Source organism: Camelina sativa, chromosome 20 (genome assembly GCF_030686135.1).
Source record: "Camelina sativa cultivar CO46 ecotype springtype chromosome 20, ASM3068613v1".
In the NCBI taxonomy this organism is placed as follows: domain Eukaryota; kingdom Viridiplantae; phylum Streptophyta; class Magnoliopsida; order Brassicales; family Brassicaceae; genus Camelina; species Camelina sativa.
Window position 1 is genome coordinate 15,925,445 of NC_141899.1, and position 21,477 is coordinate 15,946,921.

General features: G+C 39.0%; 4 pseudogenes; 3 read left to right on the top strand and 1 right to left on the bottom strand.

Annotated features, from left to right (window-relative positions):
* Positions 1–632: 632 nt before the first annotated feature.
* LOC147918955 (F-box protein At5g25290 pseudogene) lies at positions 633–1,855 on the top strand (annotated as a pseudogene).
* Positions 1,856–2,890: 1,035 nt separating this feature from the next.
* LOC104772592 (F-box protein At5g25290-like) lies at positions 2,891–12,432 on the top strand (annotated as a pseudogene).
* A 2,017-nt stretch (positions 12,433–14,449) lies between these two features.
* Positions 14,450–15,944, bottom strand: LOC147918956 (putative F-box protein At3g10790 pseudogene; annotated as a pseudogene).
* A 3,853-nt stretch (positions 15,945–19,797) lies between these two features.
* LOC104772594 (F-box protein At5g25290 pseudogene) lies at positions 19,798–21,117 on the top strand (annotated as a pseudogene).
* The last annotated feature ends 360 nt before the right edge of the window (positions 21,118–21,477 follow it).

Sequence of the window (21,477 nt, forward strand, 5' to 3'; positions counted from 1 at the left end):
TTTTTTTTACTTTTGTCTGGTTTGATTTGAAAACGTACAGCAGAAATGGTGTAACCAGGGACACCTTCTCTTGCTCGTTTGATTCCTTCTGTTATATATTACCTCTGTCCAAATATGTAGCCTTTTGCAAGAACGGAGAAGATCATCACCGTCACATTCCAGCACGAAGCAATCTTGACTTGAACTTACAGAGCTTATCTGATATAGTACTCCATGATGGTGACAGTCTATATATATATATATATATATTAACTAAGTATCAGTTCATTCGAAGACTTGAATTTTTTTGGACAAGAAGGTTTCATGGACGTATCCAACAGACCAACAGTGATACATTTTCATTAAATATGGACACAATGGAATACATTTTAGCATGTGTTAGCAATCACATTGCTGTTACACCATCAGGAGAGGTTTTATTGGTTCAGAACTTTTTTTGCAGTGTAAGAAACAAACTGAGAGAGAGAGAGAAGTCTTAGTTTTATATATTGACTCTTTCATGCCGTACGTTGGGCTTGTTTACGAGAGGCCCAAATGCTTTACGCATTCTACAAAATCGCATATTGTTTGAAAAAACCCTAGTTCTGCATTTCTACTCAAGAACTCGATCTCAGCAGCAACACATTCTTCTACACCCCTTGTCTCCTTAACCCTAATTATGGCCGATGTTCGTTGGTTGGATCTTCCTATGGACATATTAAGATGTGTGTTGGGACGTTTGAGTTTTGTCTATTTCCACCGCGCTAAGATGGTATGTTCGAATTGGTATTTGTGTTCGAAACAAACCTCGCCTCGATTAAGCGGATCTCCATTGCTTATTATGTTTCTAGAGAGTGGTGATTGTCGTCTATACCACCCGGAGGAAGCTAGGGTTTATAAAACGAAGAGAGACTTACCAAATATTAAATTCTTGGCAAACTCAGGTAACTGGTTCTTGGTTATGGATTCTAAATCCAATCTCTATATTATAGATGTACTTAGCCAGAAAAAGATCGATCTTCCACCTCTAGAGTCGATCAAAGGTTGTCAATATAATCTTAAGAGGGTCGGAGATAAAACATTCAAGGAGGTAGGAACCCATCGCTGTGTTATCCAGAAAGCGAGAAATCTGAGAGGTCTTCTGTGGGTAGACAATAAGAAGGAAGAGTTCGTTGTTGTATGGTACTTCCATAAGAATATAGTCCGCAAGTATATGACTGAGTATTTAGCCTTTTGCAAGAATGGGGAAGATCATTACCATGAGATTCCAGCACGCTTTGCCTTACGAGATGTGTCTGATATGGTACTACTACCTCGTGGTGACAGTATTTACGTCTTAACGACTAGTAATCACATTCGAAAACTCACATTTGATTCGTCTGGACAAGACGGTTTCAAGAATATTTTATCACCATTTTGTTTACCAGGTCCTCCGATTGAATTAAATCATCATGATGATGAGTGTCGCTATAACATTGCTGTTAGACCATCAGGAGAAATTTTGGTTGTCATGAGCATCTTTTCCGAGTCTTCAAGGCCTTGGATGTTTCTTCTTTACAAGAAGAACCGTTATCTATTCCCGGGTAATAGTTTGTACAACATGCTTGTTGAGGTAGATTCTTTAGGTGACGAGGCTCTGCTTCTGGATTTGGGTATCACCGTGCCTGCTAATCCTGACCTTGGTATCCAACCAAACTCTATCTATTTCTCTCGCACTCGCCATGCTTGTTTCTCTTTCCAGAAACGTTCATGCCTTGACTTATGTGTGTTCAACATCGCAACAAAGACCCTCAAACGTTTCCCGGGTTTCTTCAACTTAAAGCTCAAGGATGCTCGATGGTTCCTTCCGTCTTGATGATTTGTTTCTTTCTGAAACATTAGCAATCCTCCTATTATTAAAATGGAAGTACTTAACATTTTATTTGCAAGCCTTTACCATTTTAATAAATATCACAACTTAAAGTTATTATTTGTAATATCATAATTTAAAATTTATCAAAAATGCCACAATGTATCAAAAATTTATCAAAAATGATGTATCAAAAATTTATAATGTATCAAAATTTATTTTAACATATAAAAATATTTAAAATATTATATTAAATAAAATTTAACCCTTGCTACAGCATGGGTATTAATCTAGTCAAAATATTATAAACATAGACACTGAACAATTAGCTGCCGGATTTTTTTTTTTTTTTTTATTTGAATCTAAAAACAATCAATTACTTTCTTCTATAGACTATAGACTTTCCCATGATCGTATGAGTTAATTATACCACCGGTTATGTATATTTATATTCTCTAAACCGGTTTAATTACTACCACTGGTTATGTATATTTATATTCTATTAACCGGTTGAATTACTATTCATAACCGGTGATATAATTAACTCCAATAGTTCAGCATCCAATATATACTTTTTGTATTCATTATTAACAATTTAACATCTTTTTTATCCTCTTTGTTTTTTTTGGCTGCTCTCTCTTTCTAGTTTCTACCAAAAAAAAAAAAAACATCTCTCTCTCTACTTAAGGACGAGAAGCATAGATAATTTTGAGTTCTTTGATCATCACTTCATTACAGTAATTGCGGATTCAGCATCTTCTGTGTTTTGAGGTTATTTTTAAGAATTTCAAGGTTTGTTCTTCTCCCAGCTTGTTTTGTTCCTTGGTTTCAATTGATATCTTAAGGTTCTCGATCGGTTTTTGCTCGTTTCACTCTGATTCGTGTTTTTGATATTTGGGTTTGGTTCGTGCCATTGGAATTATATGCATGTTAGAAGCTTATACATAGCTATATGAGGGTTTAGAGTATAGGGCCTCTAGGCTCATGCATAGCGATTTAAAGGTTTAAAGTTTAGGCTAATCATAGCGAGCCTAACTTTGGCTTACTTTGTATGATAAAAGCATGAAGACTCCTAATTCTGGCTTCTGGTCGGAGCTCCCTATGGACATCTTGACATCTGTGTTTGAACGTTTGAGTTTTGTGGACTTACACCGCGCTAAGATTGTGTGTTTGAATTGGTATTCATGTTCGAAACAAACGGTGCTCTGTAAAAGAAGATCTCCATGGCTGATTCTGTTTCTAGAGAACGATGTTTGTGCTCTGTATAACCCGGATGAAGCTAGGGTTTACAAAACTAAACGTGACTTTTCAGGGATCCGATTCTTGGCAAATTCAGGTGAATGGTTCCTTGTTATTGATTCTAAATCCAAGCTCTATATCATAAATTTGTTTAGCGAGAAACAGATCGATCTTCCTGAAAGTGCATCAGAGCTCTGAAGGTGACAGGAGCTTGCGAAGTGTCTCAGAGTGCTGGTATGCTGACATGGCAGATTGGCTGACGTGGAAGAAGATTATGGAAGTCGTGATAAGAAGCGTGAGAAGGAATGAAGAAGAAGATCAAGATATACACGAAGATATTGAGGGTATATTTGATCGAGAGAGTTAAGGGAGGATATTTCTTAGGATAAGGAATATTTCCTTTTTGTTAGGGATTCACAAAGATCTAGGTTAGAGATCGTGTGTGAAGGGTTTAAAGAGACGAGGGCTAGCTGCAAAAAGAGTTAGCACTCGTGGATAAAAGTTGTGAGATTTTGTAAACCTTCACACAATCAGAAAAAACTTTGAAGGTGAGTGTGTTCATTTTACTCTCTTAGATCTACACAGGGTGTTGTGATAGATAGACAAGAGAGTAGGTTTAGATTCATAACTTGTAAAAGGGAGTTTTTATAAGTTTGAATAAAAGCGTTTGCTTGGCGCGTTTCCAAGCAGTTTGAGTGATTTGTTGTCCTCTATACCTTTACAATTGGTATCAGAGCAAGCACCTGATAAAAAGTTCTGATATCCTTTTTCAACAGGTGAGATCTTGCGGCAAGGGTATGGAGAAATCACTGGATTTTGTTGCGGTTCAATCACCATTGAAACTCGATCCTGAGTGCTTTGGTTTTTGGAAAGTGTCAATCAAGCAGGCCATCTCAAGCATCGACATGGAAGCTTGGTTTGCGGTGGAAGATGGTTGGTCACATCCGACGGAAAAAAATGAGAAGGGAGACATGGTGCCTAAGCACAAGAAGAAATGGACAGCCGAAGAAAAAGCGGAGTCCAAACATAACTCACAGGCTCTGTCAGTTATCTTCAAGTCGCTGCCTAGGGACATTTTCAATAAAGTTCAAGGGTGTGAAGCTGCCAAAGAAGCATGGGACATTCTGGTAGTCACGTTTGAAGGCACAAGTAGGGTCAAACATACAAGGCTGGACAATCTCGCTTCAGATTTTGAAAACTTGCACATGACAGAAACTGAGTCAGTTGCTGATTACAGCAGTCGTCTGAGTGGTATTGCACAAGAAGCTGTAGTTTTGGGTAAACGCTACAAGGACAAGAAGCTGGTGAAGAAATTCCTCAGGAGTCTGCCGGATAAGTTTTATCCACACAGGTCTGCTATTGATGCTTCACTGAATTCTGATGAGCTCAAGTACAATCAAGTGGTTGGGATGATGCAGGCATTTGAGATACAGCTGAAGAAGAAGGAAAAGATAAATGAGAAATCATTTGCCCTTAAAGCCATTGAGGAACAGAAGATTGCAGAGTCTCAAGAAGTTGCAGATGAAGAAAAAGTCGGCTTGTTGGTTAAGAAATACTTTCGCAAGATGGAAAGAGGTCAGCGGAAGGGAACATCATCGGTCTTGAAATACGATACTGATAAGGAGATCAGGAAGGGTGACAAGCAAGAACGACAGTGTGCTGAATGTGAGGGTTTTGGGCATTACAAGTCTGAATGTCCAAACAACAAACGAAAGAATTCTTTGCAATGCTATGGATGTAAGGGCTACGGTCACACTAAGTTTGATTGTCCTTCACGAGAAAACAAGCAGAAGTCCTACATCACTTGGAGCGAAAGCGACTCAGATGAAGAGGTCAGCAAAGGAGAGGTTCTTAACAGCTTCCTGGCACTGCTTGGTGTCATTGAGGAAGATGAAGAAGACGATGTGGTGCTGGAAACCAAGGACGTAGATGAGAAGGTGAATTCTGATTCAGATGGAGAAGAGGCTGATTTGTCAGTAGAAGATCAGATAGAGCTTCTCATCAAGACGGTGGTTCAGAAGACTCAAGACAACACACAATTAACTTCTGAGAGTGATACCTTACAGCTTCATGTTGCAATGATCTCTAAAGAATTAAGTGAAGAAAAGGCAAAGACTTTGCAACTTGAGAAGCAGTTAGATGAACAGCTGAAGAATATTAGGATGCTGAATAAAGGAACCAAAGATCTGGATACACTGCTTAGCACTGGAAGATCCAGCAATCTGAAATGGGGTCTGGGTTACCAAGGAACAAACACCAACCCAACCACTCAATTTGTCAAAGGAGTGGAGTCTGAACCAGAGCTGAAGGAGAGGAAGTTCTCTCAGACGACTAGAATGTATGATCAGGTTCCTGTGAATCCGAATTCAAGAAACCCAAGGATGGTGGTGTTCCCTGAGGTAAATACTAGGCCGCCATATGCCTCTAGTGGGTTTCGGCAGACGACTCAAAGACCTGTTCAGCGTAGTAGACGGAGAGGATGTTGGTATTGTGGGCATCTAAATCACTACGAAGCCCAATGTTATCAGTTCCAGAATCGTGTGTCTAACCTTATGCAACGTGGTGAGTTTTATCCAGCTGTAAGAAGAAACACACAGGGGTATGTCAGGAAAGATGATCTCTACTGTCATGTGGCTTTCACAGCAGAAAAAACAGAGGTTGATCAGGCCAAGTGGTATTTTGACAGTGGATGCTCCAGGCATATGACTGGTGCCCGTGATAATCTATAACATCTAGAAGGTGTTGCTGGAGGAAGAGTTACTTTTGGTGATGGAGAAAAGGGTACAATCCTAGGAAAAGGCACAACCGGTGGTGATTCTCAACCATGTGTTAAGGATGTCTTCTTGGTTGAAGGGTTGAAGGCAAATCTGATAAGTATCAGCCAGTTGTGTGATGAAGGTCTGGATGTCACATTCACCAAGAAGGGGTGCAAGGCTGTGGATCAACAAGGGTCAATACGACTTAGAGGCAGGAGATCTGGTAACAACTGTTACATGTGGAAATCATCAATACAATGCTTTAACACGACTGCTGAGTTGGATACAGAACTGTGGCATCAGAAGCTTGGTCATCTCAACATTCGCACAATGATGAAATTGGCTAATCAAGAGGTTGTGCGTGGAATTCCTAAGCTGAAAGGTGATCCACATTTCATATGTGGTCCTTGCAACAAAGGCAAGCAAGTCAAGACGTCTCATGGGCCTGTGACAGATGTTCGCACTAGCCATGCACTCCAGTTGGTACATATGGATCTGATGGGTCCAATTCAAGTTCAGAGCATTTCTGGGCGACGGTTCATCTTTGTCATGGTGGATGATTTCACTCGCTACACCTGGGTGCGATTTCTTCGTGAAAAAGCTGATGCTCTTGAATGCTTTCGCATTCTTGCCCTGCAGATTAAAAGTGAAAAATGTTCCATCCAAGCTATTAGGAGTGATCATGGAGGAGAGTTTCAGAATGACAAGTTTGATCAATTCTGCGGAAATCAGGGCATTGTTCATCAGTACTCTGCTCCGAGAACCCCAAAGCAGAATGGTGTTGTTGAACGAAAGAACAGAACACTGCAAGAGATGGCGAGAGCTATGCTGCATGGGAATCAAGTGCCACATCGGTTTTGGGATGAAGCTGTCAACACTGCTTGCTACATTATCAATCGGGTGTATGTCCGACCAGGGACCAGCAAGACTCCCTATGAGTTATGGAAAGGAAAGTCCCCAACTGTAAGCTACTTTCATGTGTTTGGCTGTCTATGCTACATTCTGAATGACAAGGATCAGTTGGGTAAATTTGACTCAAAGAGTGATGAAGGGATCTTTCTTGGTTACTCCGGACACAGCACTGCCTTTCGTGTCTACAACAAACGCACAAGATCAGTTCAGGAAATGGTAAATGTTGTTTTTGATGATACTTCGTTTCAACGAGTTGATATGGTGCCTGTTCTCTCTGACAAGGATCTGGTAACTGATGATGAGAAGTCTGAGCAAGCCTCTGAGAGTCTTAGTGATCATGCCAGCCCTGGACTATCAACAGACGAGCTTCCTCCATCTTCTCAGGTTCATCAGAATCACTCCTCAGGCGATGTTATCGGTGCGATTCAGGGGGGTAGAGTTACCAGGGGCAAACAGATTGACTTTGCTCAACTGGCTGGAAGGAAACAGAAGACTGTAGTTCTAGACACTGTCTCTCAGGACTCTGAGATCGTTCAATTTGCCTGTTTTGTTTCCACTATGGAACCAAAGAATCACAAAGAGGCTCTTCGGGATGAGTTCTGGGTTGCTGCAATGTAAGATGAGCTGGAACAATTTGAGCGCAGCAATGTGTGGGAACTCACTAAACGGCCAGCTAATGTCAATATAGTGGGAACGAAGTGGATCTTCAAGAATAAGAGTGATGCCAGTGGATGCATTGTGAGGAATAAAGCAAGACTTGTGGCTCAAGGTTACTCTCAAGTCGAAGGAGTTGACTTTGATGAAACCTTTGCTCCGGTAGCAAGGCTAGAATCCATCAGGTTCATGTTTGGTATGTCATGTGCTCTCAAGTTTACATTACATCAGATGGATGTTAAAAGTGCATTTCTGAATGAGATTTTACAAGAAGAAGTGTTTGTAGAACAACCAAAAGGCTTTGAGAATCCACACCATCCTGAGCATGTGTACCGTCTGAAGAAAGCACTATATGGTCTCAAGCAGGCTCCAAGAGCATGGTATGAGAGGTTAACTACGTTTCTTCTGGATCAAGGATATGTTCGTGGAAGTGTAGACAAGACACTGTTTGTTCTCAACAGCAACAATGCCTTGATGTTTGTTCAGATCTATGTGGACGACATTATTTTTGGTTCTACCTGTCAATCTCTGGTGCAAAGGTTTGTGAAAAACATGTCACAGGAGTTTGAGATGAGTATGGTGGGAGAGCTGAAATACTTCCTGGGTCTGCAAGTAGAACAATCAGCTGATGGGATCTTTGTGTCTCAAAGCACCTATGCCAAAGAATTGGTACAGCGGTTTGGTTTAGGGAAGAGTAAAGAAGCTAAGGTACCTATGGGAGTCAATGACAAGCTTTCAAAAGATGAGGAAGGAGAGGATGTGGATGAACGACTATATAGAAGTATGATTGGGAGTTTGCTCTACCTGACAGCGAGTAGGCCTGACATTTGTCTGTCAGTAGGGATATGCGCACGGTACCAGGCCAAGCCCAAGATGTCTCACTTACTAGCAGTCAAGAAGATCATCAAATACATCAAGGGGACAGTGAACTTTGGTATTTTCTTCACCAAGGATACCAACACCAGTCTGAGCGGATACTGCGATGCTGATTGGGCAGGTTCTGTGGATGATCGCCAAAGTACAAGTGGAGGATGCTTCTTTATGGGCAACAACCTAATTTCATGACACAGCAAGAAGCAGAACAGTGTTTCACTGTCAACCGCTGAGGCAGAATACATTGCCTTGGGCAGCTGTTGTACACAGCTCCTGTGGATGCGTCAAATGTCCTCTGACTATGGTATGAATTCTGACATTTTGTTAATTCATTGTGATAATTTGAGTGCTATAAACATCTCTAAGAATCCTGTCCAGCATTCTAGAACAAAACACATAGATATTAGACACCACTTTGTTCGTGAACTTGTTGAGGCGAAACTGATTGAGATAGACCATGTGAGAACTGATTTTCAACTGGCTGATTTGTTTACTAAGCCTCTAGACTTCAACAGATTCATAAATCTGAGGAAGTCCATTGGTGTCTGTGAACTCTAACTATTTCTCTGAGTTGTGTTGGTCTAAGGCAGGAACTGGAGCTAGAACAGATCATAGAAATCCTGGAATATATAGAAGATCAACATCTGAAAGAGTGTGGGAAATAGCTGCCTGTCATGCCGGTCTGTCCGTCCTGTTAAACGTTGTCATGATTAAGGAGGTCAAAGAGCTGTGAAGAGACATGCACAGTCATTCGAAGGTTTAATAACCTAAGAAATGATGAGTTCCGAATCAGTGGCTGACACAATCAAATGATGTCATTGAAGCTCAAGATGCTGAAGCAGTCATCATAAGGCTGTTTGGAGAAATAAAAAAAATAAAAATAAAAAAACAAAAACAAAAAATATTTTGTGCTCTTCAAAGAGATGAACTCCAGCTGCCTTAACATGTTGGGATGGACTGAAGACTAAAGGCATGCCAGTGTGAAAGACTACCCACATGCAACAGTCCTCTGATCTTCGACAATTCAAGAGGTTGTGATAGTTTCTAGTGAAGGTTCTGAACAAGTGGCTGATACGACAAAAGTCTGGTTAGTGTTCGGACTTCTACACTGTTTAATATTTTTACAAAAAAAAAAAAAAAAAAAAATTAATGCTCATGTGTGTCCCTCAGAATCTGTCATTAGTGGCTGTGTGTATATGTGTGTTTGATTCATGAATCTGTTAATTTGGATTGAAAAAGAGGAAGAATGAGATTTATTAATGCACTAATATTAATTTTGATTGAATGAATTAACGATTGTCCGACTCAGGTGGATCAAGTTCCCTCGCCTTCTCACGGGAACCAAGAGACCTGCGACTCCTCGTCTTCTCCGCCGAGAGAGGTGACTTCTTGATTTCCGGTAGTAGATCTTACCGGGGATGCGCCTGTACCTGTCCTGCCATCTCAAGGAGTCTCATCCCCTTTACGCAAAAGACAACCGCCTGCTGATCTAGACAGTCGTGACTCCAAGCGCCCATCTCTCCACAGAGATAAGGGCACGTCCACCACATCTCGAGGAGCCTCGTCAAAGGATTTCGATGCCAAACGGTTCATCTCCTCAGAAGCTGTTCGACGATATGGGTTCTTTGCCTCTCGAACGCTCGCTCCAGAGGTCTGTTATCCACTCGATGCTGCAGACAAGACTAGAGAGTTCATAGACAAAGTTGGGCTGCTTAAAACCGTTACTCAGATTGACTCGTACGACTCGGTGGTGGTCTATGAATTCTGGGCGAATCTTCCAACGGTCAAGATTGAGGGGGAGTCTGTCGACGTGCTCGTCCGAGACTGGGTCTATGAGTTCTCTCCAAGCCGTATCAATGCCCTGTTTGGTCTGAAGTCTGTGGATGTGCGCGAACAGAGATTGCAGACGGCTGCAATTCTGGAGGAGGATCTGGCTCTGTTTCTCTCTGATGGAAGAGTCAAATCCTGCAAGCAGCTGGTGTCCACTGCAATTAAGAACCCGGTGATCAAGGATCTGCATCGGATATGCTGTAGCAACTGGTCTCCCACGGTGAACACGGGATACATCTCGACGAATAGGGCTTTGGTGATCTACATGATCATGCATGGGATTTCGTTCGATTTTGGACGGATGATCTACGACCAGGTCATTCAACTGGGGTTGCAAGCTCAGTCTGGCTTCCGGTTGCCGTTTCCCAGTCTCATCTATCAGTTGCAGACTGCTCAGAGACCTGTCGCGGGTTTGTCATCAAAAGATACAAAGAAGGCAAAGGGGAAGAAGACAGCATCCGTCCCTGTTGACCCTGTTTCTCCAAAAGGGTCATCTGCAGAGCGCAAAGCCATCCGGTTGGCAATCAAGATTCTGCAAGATGCTTTGGACGCTGGTAAGTAGCTTCTCACTTTGATGTTCGTCCCAATGTCTGGTTTAGGTTCTTGGTATTTTTGACTAAACTGTGCCAAACAAGCAGGGGGAGATGAGTCTGTTTCAGAGGCCTGAGGGGGAGATTAAGCTATGGGGGAGCAGTTGTTATTGTTGCTCACAGTTTTTGTTGTTTTTATGTGTTTCTCCCCTGTTTAAAACTTGAGACTTGTTTTATTTTGTTTCTGTTTTGGCTTTGAACAATTTATTTTAACAAGTCTTTATTGGTTAACCGTCTTGTGTTGATTGCTGGAATATTTTGCTAGTACGGTTGTTTTCTTGTCTTGGCTGTGTTGTCTGTGCGTTTTCAGGTTTGGTGCTGCGGTTGCTTGTGTGGCAAGATTCAGTCAAAAAGGGGGAGATTGAAAGTGCATCAGAGCTCTGAAGGTGACAGGAGCTTGCGAAGTGTCTCAGAGTGCTGGTATGCTGACATGGCAGATTGGCTGACGTGGAAGAAGATTATGGAAGTTGTGATAAGAAGCGTGAGAAGGAATGAAGAAGAAGATCAAGATATACACGAAGATATTGAGGGTGTATTTGATCGAGAGAGTTAAGGGAGGATATTTCTTAGGATAAGGAATATTTCCTTTTAGTTAGGGATTCACAAAGATCTAGGTTAAAGATCGTGTGTGAAGGGTTTAAAGAGACGAGGGCTAGCCGCAAAAAGAGTTAGCACTCGTGGATAAAAGTTGTGAGATTTCGTAAACCTTCAAACAATCAGAAAAAGCTTTGAAGGTGAGTGTGTTCATTTTACTCTCTTAGATCTACACAGGGTGTTGTGATAGATAGACAAGAGAGTAGGTTTAGATTCATAACTTGTAAAAGGGAGTTTTTATAAGTTTGAATAAAAGCGTTTGCTTGGCGCGTTTCCAAGCAGTTTGAGTGATTTGTTGTCCTCTATACCTTTACACTTCCACCTCTAGAGTCAATGAAGAGTGACTACTATAGTCTTGAACGAGTCGGAGATAGTGAATTCAAGGAGGTAAGATATTATTCCTCATCAGCTGTCATGCATTATAATGTGGACGAGCTAAGAGGTCTTTTGTGGCTAGATGAGAAGAAAGACGAGTACGTCGTAGTGTGGTACTTCAATAAGAGTTACTTGTGTATGATTCACTATATAGCCGTTTGCAAGAACGGAGAAGATCATTACCGTGAGGTTTTAACAGGTGTGTGGTTACCAGACTTTTGTCATATGGTGGTACTCGAGCGTGGTGGTGATAGTCTTTACGTTTCAATGAGTTATCATGTCATTCAAAAACTGGATTTGTTTGGACAAGAAGATTCCAACTAGAAATATAGATTAGTACCATTTCATTCGCCAGGTCCTCTGAGTGGTGATAAAAAAAACAGTTAGCATTAACATTGTTGTTACAATATCAGGAGAGGTTTTGTTGGTCAAGAACATCTTTTGTGGAAGAACAATGCATAGGATCTTCCGTCTATACAAAAAGGATCCTAATCCAGACCCCGCTAGTATTATCAAAAACCGGATCCCGTTTTTTGAGGTTGATTCTCTAGGTGATGAGGCACTGCTTCTTGATTTGGGTATCACCGTGCCTGCTGACCATACTCTTGGCATCAAACCAAACTCCATTTATTTCACCCGTTATGACCGTACTTTTAAGCGAGGCAAAAAACCTTCATGCCTGGACATATGTGTGTTCAACCTTGCAACAAAGAACCTCAGACACTTCCCTGGTCTCTCCAACTTAAAGCTCACATATGCTCATTGGTTTCTCCCCTCGTGATCTTGATTTGTTTTCCTTTCTTGGAGAGTTCACACTTTTTCTCTTCTGTTTATAATTCTTAATATTTTCTATGTATTTAATATGCTTTGAAAACGTATTCTGGACATGGTGACTAAGAACATCATAAATCAAGTCAATTCTTCATAGACACTGATAACACTGAAAACTATTTTTTGCAATTTTTTTTTAATTTTATACTCAATGTCTAATCTATCTAAAAAAGTCGTCATTACCCTTTTTTTTGCGGAATCAGTAACTATGCACCGCGAACATGCATGGTGATACCAAGTGTGAGATCTTATATATCGAGAGGGTAGTTGTTCAGCCAGCTTGTGCAATTCTAGGTACTGAAACATACATGTTAGAAGCTTATACATATAGCAATTATCCAATTTGATGATTACTTTGAATTAGAGGTATAATGAAGGGATTGCATTTTCTTTAATCAGGGTTCTGAAATCACAGTGATCTCTTTTTGGACAGATTCTTGTTTTGATGTTATGCTGCAATTTTTTTACTTTGTCTGGTTTGAATTGAAAACGTACAGCAGAAATGGTGTAACCAGGGACACCTTCTCTTGCTCGTTTAGATTCTCAATCATTACTAGATTATAAACATTTAGACAGCAAATCAAGCCACGTACAGGTGGAGAAAACTCATGATACCGGTTACAACTGACAGTATGATGATCAGAAGTTAGATCCTCCTGAGAGAAAGAGTGGAAGACCTGCTTCTCCCTGTCTCCACGGTCGATTAGTGAGAGAAGAATTGGCTGAGCCAAAGATCGATTCAGGTACAAGTTGGTGAAAACTTTGCTCCGTACTATCGATGACCAGGATTTAGAAACGCTGATTTACTTGGAGATGTATTTTCCTTCAATTTCATGAGAATCTCCTCTTTCATTTCTAGAGGCATACTTTCCAATGGATAGGTTTGGGACCTTGTCAAAGGTGGTGAAGTGTTAGACCTCCTCTCTTTCGAACCAAGCCGGATCATGGCTGTTTTCAGCTCCGCTCACTCTTTTGGTTGTTGAAACCCTAATCTCTTTACAGATTTTGGAGATTTGCATGTAGATAGACCTCTCACTTTTCTTTTGTATGGTGGACAACAACACCTTAGCACCTAATCATAGATGCGGACGCGTTGACGGATATACCGATAATATTTATTAGATTCTCATTACGCGTGGCCAGATCTAGACCGATAATTTGATTAGATTCTTATTTTGAAAGTTTGAAAATATATATAACGACTGATAGAAATTTTTAAGTTTTAGGACAACACCTTAGCATCTAATCATATACGCGGACGCGTGGACGAATATACCGATGATATTTATTAGATTATTATTACGCGTGGAGGGATCTAAACAGATAATTTGATTAGATTCTTACTTTGAATGTTTAAAAATATGACTGATAGAAATTTTAGTTTTAGGGAACAAAAAACTTAAAATGAAAAATCTCAAAAATTAGATTCAATTATCTAACTTTTCAATTGCTAAAATATAGATTTTCAAACGTAGACTGACTTCAATTGATAAGACTAGATTTAGATCAAATTAAACGTAGTATAAATTTTATGCGGAGAAAGATTTGATTTAATTAACTTTCTAGAATGGCCAAAATGTAGATTTTCACATGTAGAATTGATTTCTAACAATAGGTTAAATAAAAACATAATGTAAAGTTACATAAAATCATCGAGCACAAATGTGTGTGATGGTTTAGTCAAACATAATTAAAAAAGATTTAAAGTAATTATTGAGGTAATTTTGCTCTTACGCAAAAGATTTATAAGATGGGTTATAAAAAACATCTAGCCAAAGGTAAGTCCTTAATGCACAAGGCACCATCACACCAGAGATCGAGTCCTGCTCCCTACATTCGTAGGAATTAGGCTAATGGGCCGGCCTGTTGTGGCCCAATGGTTGACAAAAAAAAAACATCTAGCCAACAACACTAAATTCATCATTCTCGCCAAAATAAATCAAATTAAAAGAACCGAAGCAGTATAAGCTCCACAAAAAATCATAAATTATTTTAAACAAGTCATAAACATTGCAATTGCATAAGCATACAGTTGATCATATTCCAATAAGGATTAGTCTTAAACAAACAATATCCGACAACTTAATTCAAAAACTTGAAAGAAAAAGAAAAAAAAAGAAAGAAAAAGAGAGAGATTAGTTCAGCAGACAACAACACCAAAGAACTAGTCATCAACAGATGATTACCTTACAGTTCCAGAAACATAGGACTCTCAACATGATCAAGATAGATATGTATATGCGTTAAGTGAGTCCCAATTCCTTCGATCTGGATTTTTCTAGCTCTGTTTTCCTTGAGATCGTAACATAGTATATAGAACGGGTCTGTGACAAAGACCGGTGCAAATACAAGCTCGCCAGTGCCAAGTCTACCCCTTAACGTGAAACAATCAAACTGATCATATGAATCTGTCCAAGAAGGAATCACGATTGAAACTTGTGACCAATGTGATTTGCTGGCATCTTCAAGAACCCACATGTCAAATGTACCGGTGACTAATATATTCGCCGCAGCTATCTTTTCGCCGTAGTGCGACAGATATTGGACATACCCGTCACTGGGTAACTTAATGACACTAAACTTTTCAGAACCAACATCAAATCACATCAGAGAAGGAACTTTCCCTATCCAAGCTATATAATACACAACCCCATTGCTGCATAGCCATTGAGTTCTAATATGAGCAAAATGGGGATGCTTACATTCGATCTTTCTCCATTTCTTTCTCCTAGCTCCTAGAGTGAAAACTTGATGCTCCTGCAACACAAGATCGCTTGATGTACTATTACCTGGCACCGTCATGACAACACTTTGTATTCACCATTAATAGGATCATATCCAAAGGAGTAGCTTATGTCTTCCCTCACAGTTTGGACTCTCGGCAAAGTAATAAATTGACAAGTAGTAGGATTCCCAGTCATCACTCTATTATTATCATTCAGACAACACAGCAAGCCGCGGACAGGTGGATAAAATTCAAACCAGTCATCGTGATTCAGAGGGTGACAACTGACCGTTTGATGATCAGAAGATGGATCCTCCTGAGAGCAAGAGTAGAAGAGCTGCATCTCATTGTCTCCACGGACGGTCAATGAGAAAAGGATATGTGGTGGAGCCATAGATTGATTCAGGTACAAGTTGGTGAAACGTTTGCTACAGACTATTGATGACCAGGATTTAGAAATGCTGATGAACTTCGAGATGCATTTTCCCTTCAATTTCATGAGAATCTCCTCTTTCATTTCTAGACGAATCCTCTCCAACGGGTAGGTTTGGGACCTTGTCAAAGGTGGAGGTGGTGAAGTGTAACACCTCTTCTCTTTCGATCCAAGCCGGATCATGGCTGTTTTCAGCTCTGCTCACTCTTTTGGTTGTTGTTTACTCTGAAACCCTAATCTCTTCACAGGTTTTGGAGATCTGAAGATAGACCTCTCACTTCTTTTTTTATGGTGGACAAGACCTTAGCACCAAATCGTATACGCAGACGTGTGGATGAATTTAGACCGATGATACTTATTAGATTCTCAATAGCGTGGACAGATCTAGACCGATAATTTGATTAATTCTTAGTTTTGAAATATGACTCACATCAATTTTAGTTTTAGGAAACAAAAAGTAAAGTAAAATGTCAGATTTTGGAACTTTGTATCACATCTTTTTTAATTTAATGGTCGACAAGCGCTTATAGCATCTAATCGTATATGCGGACGCGTGGACGGATGTAGACCAATGAATTTACTAGATTCTTAGTTTGAAAGTTTGAATATATAAGCTAGTGACATAAATTTTTGTTTTAGAAAAAAATTAAGATTATATTTAATCAACTTTCTAAATGGCTAAAATGAAGGTTTTCAAATGTAAAAATGATTTGAAACTATAAGTAAAAAAATAAAAATAACCTCACAAATTAAGATGTAATTTTGGATTAAAAAATAATGTTTAGACATTATTTTGAAATGCATAAGATTTCAACTTATAAAATTAAAATAAATACTTTGTTTAAAATATGCCTACAATGCGGTGTTTGGATATCCTCATTTACATCATTGTCCACCGTGATATATAATGATCAGCCTTTACATAATACAAGATTAGAGTGTCTCACCACGACATACCTTCACCCAAACACCGCATTGTAGGAACTTTATGTTCTTCGTTTATACATCCTTAGTTAGACACTTTATCCTACTATCACATACACTCCTACTTATTATTCTTTTAGATTTATGGGTTTAGTAGGCAATCAATCATAGATTTGCTAAATGCTTGATAAGATTGAAAGGCAGACATGTAATTTGGCTCAATATTTCAAATGAAAGTAATAATAGTTCTATTGTAAACGATTTAGTTCAAATGTAAAGCGAAAAATTAGAAAAAGAACAAAGAAAAAAAATTATCACTATTTTTATTTTATAAAGTAAACTATTTTCTCTAAAAATCATTGAGCTTTCCCCCACAAAATTGAAAAATAAGAAAACTGAGAGGTCTTCACATCAAGGATTCACCTGGAATTTGTAACAGAGTAAGAGACGTTTGTCTCTTCTCTTTTAGAGAAAACAGAAATGAGAAATAAACTCTAATTAACTGAAACTTGTTATTTACATCAACTACAACACTGAGGTATATAGAAAACAAACAAACACTACTACATCATAATGAGGTGTGTCTCTTTGTACTTGTGACTTTTGGATGAAACGACACAAACCAAAACGTCACGACTTAAAAACGTTGTGACTCTACAAACTCAATTACCGACCAACAGTAAAACTCAAAGAGGAGAACCATGAAATTGAAAGCGACAAATTAGTTTACTTTATAAAATAGAAATAGTTATATATGAGAGAACACTTGGAATATCGTAACTGATGGTGGTATATCTACGGAATCAAAGGGAAAATCACAACTACGATAGCCGGAACAATAAAGCAATCACTGGACGGGTAAATGCAAAATGAAGTTTTTTAAAAGAAGAAAACAAGGTTTGTTAATTAGGAAGCTCTATATATGAGAGAACTAAGGTGTGTGATGCTTGAACGAAGCAGTTCACAATATATGAGACAGCGAAGGAGTGTGATGCTTGAACGTAGCAGTGTGAACGTGTGACCGCAATCCTTGGCTTGGTAGGGGTGAGAAGAAAAAACTATTTTCAACCGTAAGATCAATTTTCTTTTTATCTAAGCCGTTAGATTTAGCAGACCTTAAAAAAATGGCTTTGCTATTATATATAGATTACCTCTGTCCGAATATGTAGCCTTTTGCAAGAACGGAGAAGATCATTACCGTCACATTCCAACATGAAGCAAGCTTGACTTGAACTTACAGGGCTTATCTGATATAGTGCTCCATGGTGGTGACAGTATATATATATTGTGACAACCCGTCCCGTTGACCCCACTAGCCCACTGCTAGCTTGCCCCCATAGGCCCGAAGCTAGCCCTACAGGACATCGATCCTAACCCCTCACCGTGGAATAGAACTATTCATCCAAATCTACCAGTAGGTTATTGGTGCGCCAGGCGTTCCTCGAACCCTAGTCCCCACCCTTTAACAACCTTCCCACAGGACAAGCTGTCACCAATTGAGCTGCAGATCAATTGGTGACAGCTTGTCTTGTGGGAAGGTTGTTTAAGGGTGGGGACCAGGGTTCGAGGAACGCCTGGCGCACCAATAACCTACTGTGGATTTGGATGAATAGTTCCATTTGCCCAGTGAGAGGTTAGGATCGATGCCCTGCAGGGCCAGCTTCGAGCCTATGGGGGCAAGCTAGCAGGGGGCTAGTGGGATCCACGGGACGGGTTGTCACATATATTAACTAAGTATCAAAAAAAAGTATCAATTCATTCGAAGACTTGAATCTTTTTGGACAAGAAGGTTTCATGGACGTATCCAATAGTGATACATTTTCATTAAGTATGGACACAATGGAATACATTTTAGCAAGTGTTAGCAATCACATTGCTGTTACTCCATCAGGAGAGGTTTTATTGGTTCAGAACTTTTTTTAAAGTGTAAGAAGATATAGGATGTTCCGTCTCTATAAGGATTCTAATCCAGGCTTTCAGAACTCAATGTTCCAGGTTGTGTCTCTAAGTAATGAGGCCCTGCTTCTGGATTTGGGTATCACCATGCCAGCCGACCATACCCTTGGTATCGAGCCAAACTCCATCTATTTCACCTGTAATTACCATGGCCATAACTGTGGCTTGAAACGTTCATGCCTGTGCATCTGTGTGTTCAATCCTGAAACAATGGAACACACACGCTTCCCCAGTGTTAATGTCTTCGACTTAAGGCTCAAAGATCCTCAATGGTTTATCCGGTCTTTGATTTTGGTGTTCTTTAAATTTTCACACTTTTTCTCTTGTTTTTTTCCTTCTATTTCTATCTCTAGTCAGTAGCCTTTTTAATATTTTCTCTCTCTTTTTGGTGTGTTGCATAAAAACATAGCATAAAACTTTCACCTTACCTTTGTCCAAAAACAAAAAAAAAAAAAAAAAAAAAAAAAAAACTTTCACCTTACCCTTCGTATATAACATGTTTCATATAAATCTAGGTTGCACTATTGAACAAATTTTCGAAATATGAAGAAAAAATTTCATGTTACATATAATTTAGAAATTTATAAAAGAATATATAGTTATCTTTGTGAATTGTGATGAAGACTTCATAGTTTTATCAAAACTTAAAAATTTAGATGAAGAATTTTGAATTTTTTAAGATTTTCTAGACATGTATACGAAGGACATACATAACTTTTTTTTATCAACATTTTTTCTTTATTATAAAGTTTTATACAGTATATTGTTTATTTGTATTTTTGGGTCAAAAGTTCTAAATCTTCCATAATTGGTGTAATACCAAATAGTGTTGCAGTATTAAATTTTGATCGATGGTACGAACTACAAAAGATAGAAGTATAAATAATGGTGATACGAAATATCGCATTACAAATAGATGTTATATACGAAGGACTATCGCACCGGGTGTAGCCGATGTTATCATGACAGTACGTTCAAACATGGGTGGGTTGAATGCCTTTGTTTTGTAATACACAGGCATTTCATGTAACATTAGAGACATAACAATCCTAACCAGTTACGATTGGTAACATTAGAGATATTACAATCCTAACCAGTTATCAGTACCATTTCATATAAACCAATCAATTAAAGCTTCAATATAAAATGACTTTACAAAACCTAATCTTTTGACTCTTTGATGCCGTACGTTGGGCTTGTTTACGAGAGGCCCAAATGTTTTACAATAAAAGCATTCTACAAATCGCATATTGTTTGAAAACCCTAATTCTGCATTTCTGGTCAAGAACTCGATCTCAGCAGCAACACATTCTTCTACACCCCTAGTCTCCTTAACCCTAATTATGGCCGATGTTCGTTGGTCGGATCTTCCTATGGACATATTAAGATCTGTGTTGGAACGTTTGAGTTTTGTCTATTTCCAGCGCGCTAAGATGGTATGTTCGCATTGGTATCTGTGTTCGAAACAAAGCTCACCTCAAAAAAGCGGATCTCCATTGCTTATTATGTTTCTAGAGAATGGTGGTTGTGGTATATACCACCGGAAGGAAACTAGGGTTTATAAAACGAAGAGAGAATTACCAAAGATTAAATTCTTGGCAAACTCAGGTAACTGGTTCTTGGTTCTGGATTCTAAATCCAATCTCTATATTATGGACATATTTAGCCAGAATAAGATCGATCTTCCACCTCTAGAGTCGATCAAAGGTGGCCAATATAAGCTTAAGAGGGTCGGAGATAAAACATTCAAGGAGGTAGGAACCCGTCGCTGTGTCATCCATAAAGCGAGAAATCTGAGAGGTCTTTTGTGGGTAGACAAGAAGAAGGAAGAGTTCGCTGTTGTATGGTACTTCCATAGGATCAAGTATATGACTGAGTATTTAGCCTTTTGCAAGAATGGGGAAGATCATTACCATGAGATTCCAGCACGCTTACAAGACGTGTCTGATATGGTACTACCTTGTCGTGACAGTCTTTACGTCTTAACGATTAGTAATCACATTCGAAAAATCACATACAAAGGTTTCGAGGATATTTTAGCACCATTTTGTTTGCCATCTCCTCCGACTAGATTATCTTTTGATGATGAGTGTCGCTATAACATTGCTGTTAGACCATCAGGAGAAATTTTGGTTGTCATGAGCATCTTTAACCGGTTTTCAAGGCCTTGGAGGTTTCTTCTTTACAAGAAGAACCCTTATCGAGTCCCGGGTAATACTTCATACAACATGCTTGTTAAGGTAGGTTGTTTAGGTGATGAGGCTCTGTTTCTGGATTTGGGTATCACCGTGCCTGCTAATTGGGACCTTGGTATCGAACCAAACTCTATCTATTTCTCTCGCACTCGCCATGCTGGTTTCTCTTTCCAGGAAAGTTCATGCCTTGACGTATGTGTGTTCAACATCGCAACAAAGACCCTCAAACGTTTCTTGGATTTCTTCAACAACAAAAACCTCAAGGATGCTCGATGGTTCCTTCCGTCTTGATGATTTGTCTCTTTCTGCATTCCTTTGTGGTGTTTCTTAAGAGATTTCTACACTTTTTGGTTTTATGTCTAGTTGCCTTTAGTTTCCATTTTCTTTAGAAAATAGTTTTGGGACCTGAAAGGTTCTCTAATTGGCAATTTTGACATGGTGAATGAAACATTACAAACACAGACACTACTTAACAATTAATTGGCTGCCAAAAAAAAACAATTGAAAAAGATATTAATCTTTTTATTTTAAATCATACCAAAGTCTATTTAGAAAATCAATTTTACTAAATAATATAACTAAAATATAAAAATATACGACATAATTAAATAAAAATATTTAAAAAAGAAAAAAATAAAGAAATATTGATTATACATAGATTTTCTTTTTACAATAAGTTTAGAATTTTTACTTTTTTTAATTTTTTTTTGTTTTTTTCTTATTTTAATAAATTTAAAATTGTCACGATCAAGCAATTTTGAA